The sequence below is a fragment of the Triticum aestivum genome, chromosome 5B (assembly GCF_018294505.1).
Source record: "Triticum aestivum cultivar Chinese Spring chromosome 5B, IWGSC CS RefSeq v2.1, whole genome shotgun sequence".
Taxonomy (NCBI): domain Eukaryota; kingdom Viridiplantae; phylum Streptophyta; class Magnoliopsida; order Poales; family Poaceae; genus Triticum; species Triticum aestivum.
Genome location: NC_057807.1, coordinates 58518434 through 58532803, shown reverse-complemented (window position 1 = coordinate 58532803; position 14370 = coordinate 58518434). Strand labels below are relative to the sequence as shown.

At 42.4% G+C, this 14370-nt stretch overlaps 1 pseudogene; it reads right to left on the bottom strand.

Moving 5' to 3' along the window:
* Nucleotides 1-9042: 9042 nt before the first annotated feature.
* Nucleotides 9043-14370, bottom strand: part of LOC123114630 (uncharacterized) — an 8387-nt pseudogene continuing 3059 nt past the window's right edge.

Below are 14370 nucleotides of genomic sequence, written 5' to 3'. Positions count from 1 at the left end.
ACCTTTAGGATTGACAAAACTTCTGGTTGCATCATATACAACTCTTCTTTAATAAATCTATTAAGGAATGCAGTTTTGACATCCATTTGTCAGATTTCATAAAATGTGGCAATTGCTAACATGATTCGGACAGACTTAAACATTGCTACGGGTGAGAAAGTCTCATCGTAGTCAATCCCTTGAACTTGTCAAAAAACTTTCGCAACAAGTCGAGCTTTGTAGACAGTAACATTACCATCAGCGTCAGTCTTCTTATTGAAGATCCATTTATTCTCAATGGCTTGCCGATCATCGGGCAAGTCCACCAAAGTCCACACTTTGTTCTCATATATGGATCCCATCTCAGATTTCATGACCTCAAGCCATTTCGCGGAATCTGGGCTCATCATCGCTTCCTCATAGTTCGTACGTTTATCATGGTCCAGTAACATGACTTTCAGAATAGGATTACCGTACCACACAGGTGTGGACCGTACTCTGGAAGACCTACGAGGTTTTGTAGTAACTTGATTTGAAGTTTCATGATCATCATCATTAGCTTCCTCACTAATTGGTGTAGCAATCACTGGAACTGATTTCTGTGATGAACTACTTTCCAATTCGGGAGAAGGTACAATTACCTTATCAAACTTCACTTTCCTTCCATTCACTTTTTTCGAGAGAAACTCCTTCTATAGAAAGGATCCATCTTAGCAATGAATAACTTGCCTTCGGATCTGTGATAGAAGGTGTACCCGATAGTTTCCTTTGGGTATTCTATTAAGACGCACTTCTCCGATTTGGATTCGAGCTTATCAGGTTGAAACATTTTCACATAAGCATCGCAGCCCCAAACTTTAAGAAACGACAACTTTGGTTTCTTGCCAAACCACAGTTAATAAGGCCTTGTCTCAACGGATTTTGATGGTGCCCTATTTAAAGTGAATGCAGTTGTCTCTAATGCATAACCCCAAAACGATGGTGGTAAGTCGGTAAGATACATCATAGATCGCACTATATCCAATAAAGTGCAGTTACGATGTTCGGACACACCATAACGTTGTGGTGTTCCAGGTGGCGTGGGCTGTGAAACTATTCCACATTGTTTTTTATGAAGGCCAAACTCGTAACTCAAATATTCTCCTCCATGGTCAGATCATGGAAACTTTATTTTCTTGTTACGATGATTCTCCGCTTCACTTTAAAATTCTTTGAACTTTTCAAATGTTTCAGACTTGTGTTTCATTAAGTAGATATACCCATATCTGCTCAAATCATCTGTGAAGGTTAGAAAATAACGATACTTGCCACGAGCATCAATACTCATTGGATTGCATACATCAGTATGTATTATTTCCAATAAGTCAGTAGCTCGTTCCATTGTCCCGGAGAACGGAGTTTTAGTCATCTTGCCCAAAAGGCACGGTACGCAAGCATCAAATGATTCATAACCAAGTAATTCTGAAAATCCATCTTTATGGAGTTTCTTCATGCGCTTTACACTGATATGACCCAAACGGCAGTGCCACAAATAAGTTGCACTATCATTATCAACTTTGCATCTTTTGGCATCAATATTATGAATATGTGTATCACTATGATCGAGATCCAACAAACTATTTTTCATTGGGTGTATGACCATCGAAGGCTTTATTCATGTAAACAGAATAACAATTATTCTTTGACTTTAAATGAATAATCGTATTGCAATAAACATGATCAAATCATATTCATGCTCAATGCAAACGCCAAATAACATTTATTTAGGTTTAACACTAATCCCGAAAGTATAGGGAGTGTGCGATGATGATCATATCAATCTTGGAACCACTTCCAACATACATCGTCACTTCACCCTCAACTAGTCTCTGTTTATTCTGTATCTCCTGTGTTGAGTTACTAATTTTAGCAACCGAACAAGTATCAAATACCCAGGGGCTACTATAAACACTAGTAAGGTACACATCAATAACCTGTATATCAAATATACCCTTGTTCACTTTGCCATCCTTCTTATCAACCAAATATTCATGGCATTTCCGCTTCCAGTGACCATTTCCTTTTGCAGTAGAAGCACTTAGTTTCAGGCTTTAGTCTAGCTTTGGGCTTCTTCACAGAAGTGACAACTTGCTTGCCATTCTACTTAAAGTTCCCTTTCTTTCCCTTTGCCTTTTTCTTGAAACTAGTGATCTTGTCAATCATCAACACTTGATGTTCTTTCTTGATTTCTACCTTCGTCGATTTCAACATCACGAAGAGCTCAGGAATCGTTTTCGTCATCCCTTGCATACTATAGTTCATCACGAAGTTCTACTAACTTGGTGATGGTGACTAGAGAACTCTGTCAATCACTATCTTATCTGGAAGATTAACTCCCACTTGATTCAAGCTATTGTAGTACCCAGACAATCTGAGCACATGCTCACTAGTTGAGCAATTCTCCTCCATCTTTTAGCTATAGAACTTGTTGGAGACTTCATATCTCTCAACTGGGGTATTTTCTTGAAATATTTACTTCAACTCCTGGAACATCTCATATGGTCCATGATGTTCAAAACGTCTTTGAAGTCCCAATTCTAAGCCGTTAAGCATGGTGCACTAAACTATCAAGTAGTCATCATATTGAGCTAGCCAAACGTTCATAACATCTGCATTTGCTCCTGCAATAGCTCTGTCACCTAGCGGTGCATCAAGGACATAACTCTTCTATGCAGCAATGAGGATAAACCTCAGATCACGGATCTAGTCCGCATCATTGCTACTATCATCTTTCAACTTAGTTTTCTCTAGGAACACATATAAAACATAGGGAAGCAACAACGCAAGCCATTAATCTACAACATAATTTACAAAATACTATCAGGACTAAGTTCATGATAAATTAAAGTTCAATTAATCATATTACTTAAGAAATCCCACTTAGATAGATATCTCTCTAATCATCTAAGTGATCACGTGATCCAAATCAACTAAACAATGTCCGATCATCACGTGAGATGGAGTAGTTTTCAATGGTGAACATCACTATGTTGATCATATCTACTATATGATTCACGCTCGAACTTTCGGTCTCAGTGTTCCGAGGCCATATCTGTATATGCTAGGCTCGTCAAATTTAACCTGAGTATTCCGCGTGTGCAACTGTTTTGCACCCGTTGTATTTGAACGTAGAGCCTATCACACCCGATCATCACGTGGTGTCTTAGCACGAAGAACTTTCGCAACGGTGCATACTCAAGGAGAACACTTATACCTTGAAATTTAGTGAGAGATCATCTTATAATGCTACCGTCAATCAAAGCAAAATAAGATGCATAAAGGATAAACATCACATGCAATCAATATAAGTGATATGATATGGCCATCATCATCTTATGCTTGTGATCTCCATCTCCAAAGCACCGTTATGATCACCATCGTCACCGGCGTGATACCTTCATCTCCATCGTAGCATCGTTGTCGTTTCGCCACCTATTGATTCTGTGACTATCGCTACCGCTTAGTGATAAAGTAAAGCAATTATAGGGCAATTGCATTGCATACAATAAAGCGACAACCATATGGCTCCTGCGAGTTGCTAATAACTTTGTTACAAAACATGATCATCTCATACAATAAAATTTAGCATCATGTCTTGACCATATCACATCACAACATGCCCTGCAAAAACAAGTTAGATGTCCTCTACTTTGTTGTTGCAAGTTTTACGTGGCTGCTACGGGCTGAGCAAGAACCGTTCTTACCTACGCATCAAAACCACAATGATAGTTCGTCAAGTTAGTGTTGTTTTAACCTTCTCAATGACCGGGCGTAGCCACACTCGGTTCAACTAAAGTTGGAGAAACTGACACCCGCCAGCCACCTATGTGCAAAGCACGTCGATAGAACCAGTCTCGCGTAAGCGTACGCGTAATGTCGGTCTGGGCCGCTTCATCCAACAATACCGCCGAACCAAAGTATGACATGCTGGTAAGCAGTATGACTTGTATCACCCACAACGCACTTATGTTCTACTCGTGCATATAACATCTACGCATAAAACCATGCTCTGATACCACTGTTGGGGAACGTAGTAATTTCAAAAAAATTCCTACGCACACGCAAGATCATGGTGACGCACAGCAACGAGATGGGAGAGTGTTGTCCATGTACCCTCGTAAACCGAAAGCGGAAGAATTAGCATAACGCGGTTGATGTAGTCGTATGTCTTCACGATCCGACCGATCAAGTACCGAACATACGGCACCTCCGAGTTCAGCACACGTTCAGCTCGATGACGTCCCACGAACTCCGATCCAGCAGAGCTTTGCGGGAGAGTTCCATCAGCACGATGGCGTGATGACAGTGTTGATGATGCTACTGACGCAGGGCTTCGCCTAAGCACCGCTACAATATTACCGAGGTGGAATATGGTGGAGGGGGCACCTCACACGGCTAAGAGATCAAGAGATCAACTATTCTGTCTAGAGGTGCCCCCCTGCCCCCGTATATAAAGGATCAAGAGGAAGGGGGCGGCCAGCCAGGAGGAGGCACGCCAGGGAGGAGTCCTACTCCAACCGGGAGTAGTACTCCCTCCTTTTTCCTAGTTGGAGTAGGAGGGGGAAGGAAGGGAGAGAGAGAGAGGAAGGAAAGGGGGGCGCTGCCCCCCCTCCTTGTCCTATTCGGACTAGAGGGGGAGGAGGCGCGCGGCCTGCCCTGGCCGCCCCTCCTCTTCTCCACTTAGGGCCCATGAGGCCCATTAACACCCCCCCCCTGGGGGGGTCGGTAACCCCCCGGTACTCCGGTATATGCCCGAAACCACCCGAGACCATTCCGATGTCCGAACATAGTCATCCAATATATTGATCTTTACGTCTCGACCATTTTGAGACTCCTCGTCATGTCCGTGGTCATATCCGGGACTCCGAACTACCTTCGGTACATCAAAACACAAAAACTCATAATACCGATCGTCACCGAACTTTAAGCGTGCGGACCCTACGGGTTCGAGAACTATGTAGACATGACCGAGACATGTCTCCGATCAATAACCAATAGCGGAACCTGGATGCTCATATTGGCTCCTACATATTCTATGAAGATCTTTATCGGTCAAACCGCATAACAACATACGTTGTTCCCTTTGTCATCAGTATGTTGCTTGCCCGAGATTCGATCGTCAGTATCTTAATACCTAGTTCAATCTCGTTACCGGCAAGTATCTTTACTCGTTACCTAATGCATCATCCCACAACTAACTTATTAGTTACATTGCTTGCAAGGCTTATAGTGATGTGCATTATCGAGAGGGCCCAGAGATACCTCTCCGACAATCGGAGTGACAAATCCTAATCTCGAAATACGCCAACTCAACATGTACCTTCGGAGACACCTGTAGAGCTCCTTTATAATCACCCAGTTACATTGTGACGTTTGGTAGCACACAAAGTGTTCCTCTGGTAAACGGGAGTTCCATAATCTCATAGTCATAGGAACATGTATAAGTCATGAAGAAAGTAATAACAACATACTAAATGATCAGGTGCTAAGCTAACGGAATGGGTCAAGTCAATCACATCATTCTCCTAATGATGTGATGATGTGATCCCGTTAATCAAATGACAACTCATATCTATGGCTAGGAAACACAACCATCTTTGATCAATGAGCTAGTCAAGTAGAGGCATACTAGTGACACTATGTTTGTCTATGTATTCACACATGTATTATGTTTCCAGTTAATACAATTCTAGCATGAATAATAAAAATTTATCATGAAATAAGGAAATAAATAATAACTTTATTTTTGCCTCTAGGGCATATTTCCTCACTTCCATGGGGCTTTGTTGAGAGTAAAGTCAACCATCTTGTAGGTCATTATCCTCATCATGTTTAGGCACTCTTTTGGTTCGTAGTTTGGCAATTGTCTCCCATTTCAAATGCTAGTATTGAACAACATGAACACACCACATTCATTGTTGTGCGAGAAAGAGAAGCGAAAAAAGACATTTGTTATTCGACGTGAGTTGGGGCCATAATCGTAAAAAGAAAACTAACAGCCTTGCTTTTGCAAGACCGTGTTCTTGACCATGCAACTTTGTCCCTCTAAAAATGTGCAACTACCCATTGATCTGTGTGCACCTGTATGAATACTTTGTGCAACTAATGGTTTGGTTGGTGCCAAAAATGTGCAACTACCCATTGATCTATGTGCAACTGTATGAATACTTTGTGCAAGTAGATAGTTTGGTTGGTGCCAAAAAAGGTGCAACTACCCATTAATCTTTGTGCAACTGTATGAATAATTTGTGCAACTAGATGGTTTGGAAGCAGCACTACCCAACTAATAAAAAACGAAAGAGGAAAATGGCGTGCATGCATGACTTACTTCCCGAGTTGCTTGGGTACATCAATGTTGATGACCTAAAAGTGACTGTTGTTATGCTTTGGGTAGTGCTGCTTCCATAAACACCTCACCGCCCCGCTATAGTTGAAGCACAATGCATTAAGTCGGGGTTCTCGAGCTTCCTCCAAGAATCTAGCACCTCAAAACGTTGATCCCTTAAGTTGATGTTAAACACCCAGTAGTGTCTGCCTCCTTCTTGATCATTGGGATCAGTGAACTCGAGCACAGGAAGCATCGCCTGCACATATTGACAGCACAGGAAAAAAGAAGGTAAAAAGTTGTCAAGAACTAACCAGTGAAAAACCAAGAGCTATGCAACACGAAAAGTTGAAAACACAACAAAAGTTGTGTGGCCAGAAAAAACTGACCATATCTTGACGGTCTAGGTGATTAATCTTCTCAAATTTAGAATGTATCTCAGCAGCGTTGTATATTCCTTGCTGCAAGCGTGTCTGCATTTGAAGAAAATGAGTCTTAGGAAACACATTGTAAAAAATGAAGGAACAAAGGGATGTTGTGTGAAACAAGAACAGCGGCTCGTTTTCAACTTACAGCAACCCTCAGTGGCATGATGACCTTCTTTGAGTCCTTAGGTAAGGTTTCCCTGATTTGGATAAGAGTAGCTTCGACAACACCATTAGATAGCCATTTGGTAGGCTTCATTGAGTCAGCCAACTCCTTTAGGCTCACAAAGAACCCATCATAGTTAATGATTTCAGGGTTTTTCGGAAAACAATACGAGGGCAAAGAAAAAGAACAAAAAACATGATTAACTGGTTGCCGTAAATGCGTGAAAAAGTGAATGAAAAAAATGAGTAATTGTTGTTAAGGTGTGCAAGGCCTGATGCGCCAACTGTATAACTACTATTGTGCAAGTGATGTTGAATAGAACTGCAAGTACAAAAGATGACTTGTGCAACTACAAAAAAATTGAATTACTATTGTTGTGCTACCATTACATATGTCTATGACAATAATAAAAGATGTTCAACTCTATTACCATTTTTGTGCAAAAAATCAATAAACATGATAGTTGCAAACGTAACAGACTGATTGGCCAACTAAAGATAGAAGAGGGGATACAAATTTACCAAAAAATGCATTAGTTTTACCTTGTTTCTATGACGTTTGCTCCAGGTAGATTCCTTACATAATATAGAACTAACGCATAAAGCTTGTTCACTTGTTCATTGCAAGTGAACGTCTTTGTTTTATTGTAGTCGATGTAGGGAGACCTCTGGACAGCAGCTGGCTTGATTATCCTCCTTGTGCGTTTTTACACTGGTGGGCCAGATGTGGTACTGCCGGACCCACTTGCACCCCTAGAACACCAATCACATCTGGGGTGTGAAACTCGTCTGGAGAATCCGAAATGATGATATGAATTGGTGCCTTCCCAGTGACCGCCTTATCTACAGCAGCACAAACTCTCACAGTTTCCGGATCCCAATCATCTAGCTCGCTGCTCTTAGATAACCTTGCCTCTTATGGTGTCACTTGTGATTTGTTAGGCTCGTCCACTTTGGCAACTAGGGGGTCATCATCAAGATCCAAACCCAAGTCAAATGGTGGAGCGTCACAGAACCCATCGCCATGATATGATCTTGCTGATGATGCTCTACGAATGGGATGCACACTGTTGTTGTCTACTTGGACATCCTTGGGTGCATCACCTGCTGACTTGGTTCGTGCAATTATGCTTGGCGGCGGTCTGGGCGGTATACACCTCGAAACAAGGTCGTAAACTTGCTCTTGTGCAAGGGTGTCATATTGATCAAGAGCACAAAAAGTAGGCAAATATTGTTTCTGAGCCTGCACAACATTACTGACAGCTGAGGGTTCCATGGTGACTGAATGGGTTGGGGTTGGAGTTGGCATAATGCTTGGTGTGGTTGGCACAATGACTGCTTGAGTTGGTAATGCAGTTTCTGGGATTGGCACACTGACAGCTTGGGGTTCTGTGGTGACTGATGGGGGTAGGAAAAACACAACTCCAGATGCCTCACTTCCTCTTGCAGTTGGCACAGTGGTGGTTTCACTTTCCTTGATTGCGGGTGTACTGTGCGCGCTTGATGTTGTAGTTGGCTTATTTGGACAAATAGTTGGCTCACTTGAAGCTGGAGTTGCCACATCAGCTGTTGGGGTTGCCGACTTCCTACACTGCATACTAACAACTTTCTCTTGACTGTTTGATCCACTTAATATCATGGCTTGGCAACTATATTTCCATTTCTACAAACTTTGTGTCCTTGGCAAAAGACACTGTTTTGTTGCTTTTTTACCAGGGAGTTTGCATGTTGTAGAGATGAGCTTGGCATCTACATGTGCAACGGTTGGCACTTGTATAATAGTGCTTGCTTTCTTTGGCTCTAGAGTTGGCACCTCTTTTCCCTTTGATTTACTTCTGTTCTTTGAATTTTTCTCTCCCATACCAGGAATCTTATATTTTGGTTGACCCAACACCAGGTTCTTGCTAAATGTCACGAGCTTCTTGCACTTTCGGTCAGTGGGTGGGCGCGGTGGGGATGCTGTCATCCTCTTGCTACCACCTGATGATGAAGCATCTTCAAATACAGGACCTCCCTTCAATATCTTGTCAAGCATGGTGTTTGAGCCAATCCAGTCCAAACCCTTTCCTGCCTCTTCCATTTCTTCCTCAGTGTTTTGTACTCCATCGTTTATGATTTTTTTTCAAAGGTATTATCCTTCTCTTTCATGTCAAAGATTGCATGAGTTTCTAACAAAGGGATATCAAATCTGTTGGGGATTGCTGGCTCTAATCTACACAAGTCAAACAATGAGAAACTTTCCTCTAGCACAGCTGCTTTGGTTCCAACTGATTTCGGATCTTTGCCCTTCTGACGCATGTCCTTTTGTATGAAAAACTGTAGAGTTACACTATCATCAATTGAGCTGCTGCTGCTGCTGTTGTTTCCTCCATCTCCAGAAGTGTTTGCCCTCTTTGAATTGCTGTCACCGCCACCCATACCATCATCATCATCATCCTTCCCACTGTCACTACCTCCATCAAGGGCCCCCCTGTCATCATCGTGTATTTCCTCGCTGTCATCATCACTGTCCCCATCCTTTCCTTGCTCATCTCTGTCAACGTTCTCGACATCCTCACCTTCCCCCTTGCCTGTTCCATATTTTTCCTCTTCCTCTTCCACTTCATCATTACCGGATTCTTCATTGTTGTCAGCATCATCGTCACTATCATCATCATCATCGTCGTCGTTATCACTGTCACCATCACGTCCTTCATCATTCCTTCCCTCTTGATCCTCCTCTTCTTCTTCAGAATCATCACTTTCTTCAGAATCGTTGCCAACTCTCAGGTCAATATCTTCTTCCTCTGACTCACTTTCCTCTACAAATTCTTCTTCTTCACTACCCTCCACCTCTTCTGATTGCTTGGAAGTAGGTTGACGCTTCCGTCGCCTAGTGTGTGAGCTTTGACCCTTTGTTTGATCACTTAACGGGCCCTTGAGAGGAGACAAATCTGGTTCCTCTTCATCAAGCTTGGCAAAACCTTCGATGAAGTTTCCAAGATTGTCTGATATTCCTTTGCATAGATCATGAACCATACTTGCTAACTTGAACTTCTTCTGCATAACATTAGAAGAAAAACAAAAATTTAAATTTAAAACAGAAAAAATTGAGATAATGAAAGTATATCAAAGTATATTTCTGCGCAACTGGAAACCTAAGTTTGGTGCAAGTATATGAAACTAGTGTGCAACTGAGATGCTGAAAGTGTGCAACTGAAGAGGGGTAAGTTATCAGGAGTAAAAAAGAAGCATATTTTGTAGCTAGGAGTTGTGGAATCTGTGTAAGTGAAAACATAAGTTTGATTTCAATTAGAAAAAAGGTGAGATAATAATTCTGTGCAACTTATGCATGCATTTGGCATGGAAAAAGTAAAACCAACAAAAAAACATTATTTCTGTTCTAATAAAAAAAGTGTGGGTGAGCAAAAAGGATAACTCACATGGGGATTGTAACTCATTGGAATCTTTGATGCCACAAACGCTTTTGCCTGCAGTAATCCTCCGAAGAGTGTTGAGTCCTCTTTGCTTCTATACTGCTCCTTGAGTTGTTCACATAAAGAAAGGATCATTTTACAACAATAACTTCAACAATAACAAGTCTATATTATCTGGATCTAAAAAGGAAAAAGACTTTATATATGGGCAACTACCACATGCCCTAGAAGCACAAAAAGTAAGTGAAAAATACTATGTGAAGTCACAAATGAGAAGTGGGACTTTAAAGGAAAATATGAAACAAGCATGTGCGCAACTGTCACCAGTCTGTGTGCTAACTATCAACATAGACTTGTGCAACTACCACATGCCCTAGAAGCAAAAAAAAGTAAGTGAAAATACTATGTGAAGTCACAAATGAGAAGTGGGACCTTAAAGGAAAATATGAAACAAGCATGTGTGCAAACTGTTCATAAAGTCTGTGTGCCAACTATCAACATTGACTTGTGCAACTACCACATGCCCTCAGAAGCAAAAAAACTGACTGAAATTACTATGGAAAGTACAACTATAAGTGGTACTGTAAAGAGGAAATATGAAACAAGCATGTGTGAAACTCTATTTAGTATGTGTGCTAACTATCAATGTAGACTTGTGCAACTACTTACAGGTATGTGAAAGAATCATGTGCAATTACAGACTTTGAGCAGAATTTCCAACTCACTTGAAGTTTCCCAAAGACACCGGGCGAAATCAAGTCCTTTTTAATTATCTTGTTGATTAGATTCTTATCATAGGCATTGGTTCGAACTTCGCAGTGGCTTATTCGCACATCAACCTCGAGTGTGTCAATGTGGAGAATCTGTACGTGAACCATCCCCAAGAGACAAACAAAAAAAGGGAAATAAAACATATAAGAACATTGGTGATAAAAAGAACAAAAAACATTTAGAAAAAGGTATGTCTAACAGAATACACTTAATTAGAGCTCACCATCAAATGATACAGGCAGCAACAAACTATTTGCTTGTCCTCATCCATGTTGTGGAATGCTTCATTTATGTGGTCAGCAACAAATAAGCTCACATTGCTCTTCAACAGAACATCGGGTTCTAGCACAGCGCTGTAGCAACGTGGGCTCAGAGAGAGACTAGTTGTAGGAGCTAAAAAGGTGCTGAAAGCAACTGCAAGACACCCAATGAGGAACTTGTTATTAGTTGTACCCTTCATAGCTTTCATTGTCTTGGTGAATTTGGTAACCGTGGGGTGTTTGGGTGGCCCGGTGTGGTTGAACATCTCATTGAAAGCCTTAACAGACTCCTTTTCAACAATGTATTTCAGCCGTGGCCCTTTGTTTGGTAAACCAAAGTTCCTGTGCACACTAGCAGCATCTACTGGAATAGTTCCCCTGCCTGGGAATACCAAAGCTGAACTGGCTGGGTCGTATGACTGGACTAGAAACTTCGTCAAGTCTGAAGGCAGTGTGTCTGCTAGGCTTACCAAACCTCCTAACATCTTCTCATATAAGAAAGATCTCTGAACAGGTGCCAAATCGTTGTTCACCTTCACAAACCTCCCTAGTGATGCCCTAATCCTTCCAGCTTGTGAACGCCGCCGAGGAACATTTCCTTCGTTCCCTTCAACTCCATCTTCACCCACCTGAGACAAAAAAAAGGGAAACGAATACATACAAATTGTGCAACTAGTGTACATACGTCTGCAACTGACCACATAGTTGATTGTTGTGCAACCGCAGGTTGATTGTTGTGCAACTATTATACCTTATTGTGCAACTAACATGTACACACTCTGACATTAAAAAACTTGTCCAAAAATATATCATGATTTGATGCAGCTGTGTGCTCAATTGATGCCAACTTTGAAATTTGACAAGGTAAGTAAGGAGATTCCAAAATCTATCATAAAAGAAAGACTGAAAACACTAAACCGCGCTTTTCAGATTTGACATGGTAGTATACAGCACTTTCAAATTTGCACCACAAAAAATGTAAGGCAAAAAAAATGCTGGTTAAACACAACAGCCAAATGTATGCTTTTCATATGCAACACTGAACAGCACAGGTGTCAACTAGTACCAACATACTGTGCAACTGGAAAAAAATGTACAAAAAAAGGTACCTCGTCAGCTTTTGCAAAGGTTGGGCCACCCCCATCAGATGACTTGCCTTTTCCTTTTGTTCTGGCTCGCTTTGCAGCATGGGATGCAGTAACATCCTCCACCTACAAAATAACCAAATGATGCCTCATGTTAAAAAATCATGAAAAAACAGAGAAAACAAAAAATAAAAATATTGAATTTCTTTTACATAAACTCAAAATTGTTCAATGCGTATTCAAAACTTACCCCCACATTACCATCATCAGGGTCGGTACGAGCACCCCGCTGAGCAGGCCTTTTCCTGTTCCGCCGTATATACTCTAATGCAATCCTCTGCATGGCTCAAAAAGAAACAAAAACCAAAAATCAAAAACAAAAGGAAAAAGAGAACAGAAAACAAGCACATATATTCGATCATATTTGCTCCCTTTTGAACTTATAGAAAACAACCTCTTCCCCACTTCCACCGGCATCTCCCTCTTCGACCATTGTCACTGCAAAAAAAACAGGTCCCGACAAAATTATTCTAATTGCACACACACAAAAATGTAGCTCAAAGCACTAACAAAACTTGTTAAAACAAATGCATAAAAAACCAGCATCCCACCACTAAGACCCTGGGACAAATGCATAAACAAAGCACTAACAACAATGCCTATGATAAAAATCCTGTGCCAACTGGACCCTGGTTTTGCCAAATATTGACCCTGGTTCTGCCAACTCAGATATGGTAATGCCAAGTGGAAAAAACTCAAGAACACATATCCTAGTTGTGTGCGACTATTAAATCTAGATCTGCTAGCTAGGAACTGGTCCAATGCCAAGTATAAAACCTGCAGAGCATAGATACCCGACTATGTGCAACTATTGTACCTATAACTGCTAAAAATGTGTTTATGGCAGATGATGTGTGCAACTGATGCAGCTGGAACTGCCAATTGGGTATCTGGACAAATGTCAAGTTTAAGCACAAACTCGTTGTGCAACTTCTATTTGTGCAACTGCCAACTACAAGATACTCGTTGTGCAATTGAGTAATGAAAACATTCCCTGTGCAACTACTATAGTGCAGTTGCCAACTGCAAACAAATCGTTGTGCAACTTGGCATGAAAAAATAAAAAAATCAAACAGATTCAATTGCATGGTGAAACATCTACCAACTAAAGTACCACCTAAAATGCAACGGTGCCTAGAGTTTCGATTCACTTGTGCAAAAGGGACACAGACACTGGATCTGTTGTCGGCTAGGCCTCCCCCGCTACAGGCATTGCGGAGCAAGTCTAGCGGGTGCGGCCTCCCCGGCTACAGACGGGGCGAGAGCGCAGCGGTCACGACCTCAGCAGCTACGGGCGCGGCGACATCACAACGGCGCGCGGCGATAACACAACGGCGCGCGGCCCAGCACGGCGAGCAAGTCTAGAGGGCGCGGCCTACCCCGCTACAGACGCGGCGAGAGCGCTGCGGTCGCGGCCTCTGCGGCTACGAGCGCGGCGGGAGCAGTACGAGCACCACTTCCCCCGCTATGGGCACGGCGAGAGCGTTACGGGCGTGGCCTCTCCCATAACGAGTGCGGCGGGAGCACTACGAGGCGCAGCAAGAGCATTACGGCCGCAGCCTCCATCTATACGGCACGCGGAGAAGGAGCGAGCGGTTGAGCAGCGAGCGTACCTCAGTCGGCGACGAGCAGCGGGTGCCTCCCCCTGCTGCGCCTCCGCCTCCTGCGCACCTTTCAACGGCGTCGACGGCGAGATCCAGCAGCAAACCCGGCAATGACCGGCAAATCGGGAGGGGAGGGGAGGGGAAAGGGGAATGGAGCGGTGACGGGTGGTGGATGGGGGAGACGGAGGAAGTGGCACGAAATTCAAAACTGCCCACCGCCCACTACTTTGTCTACACTCAC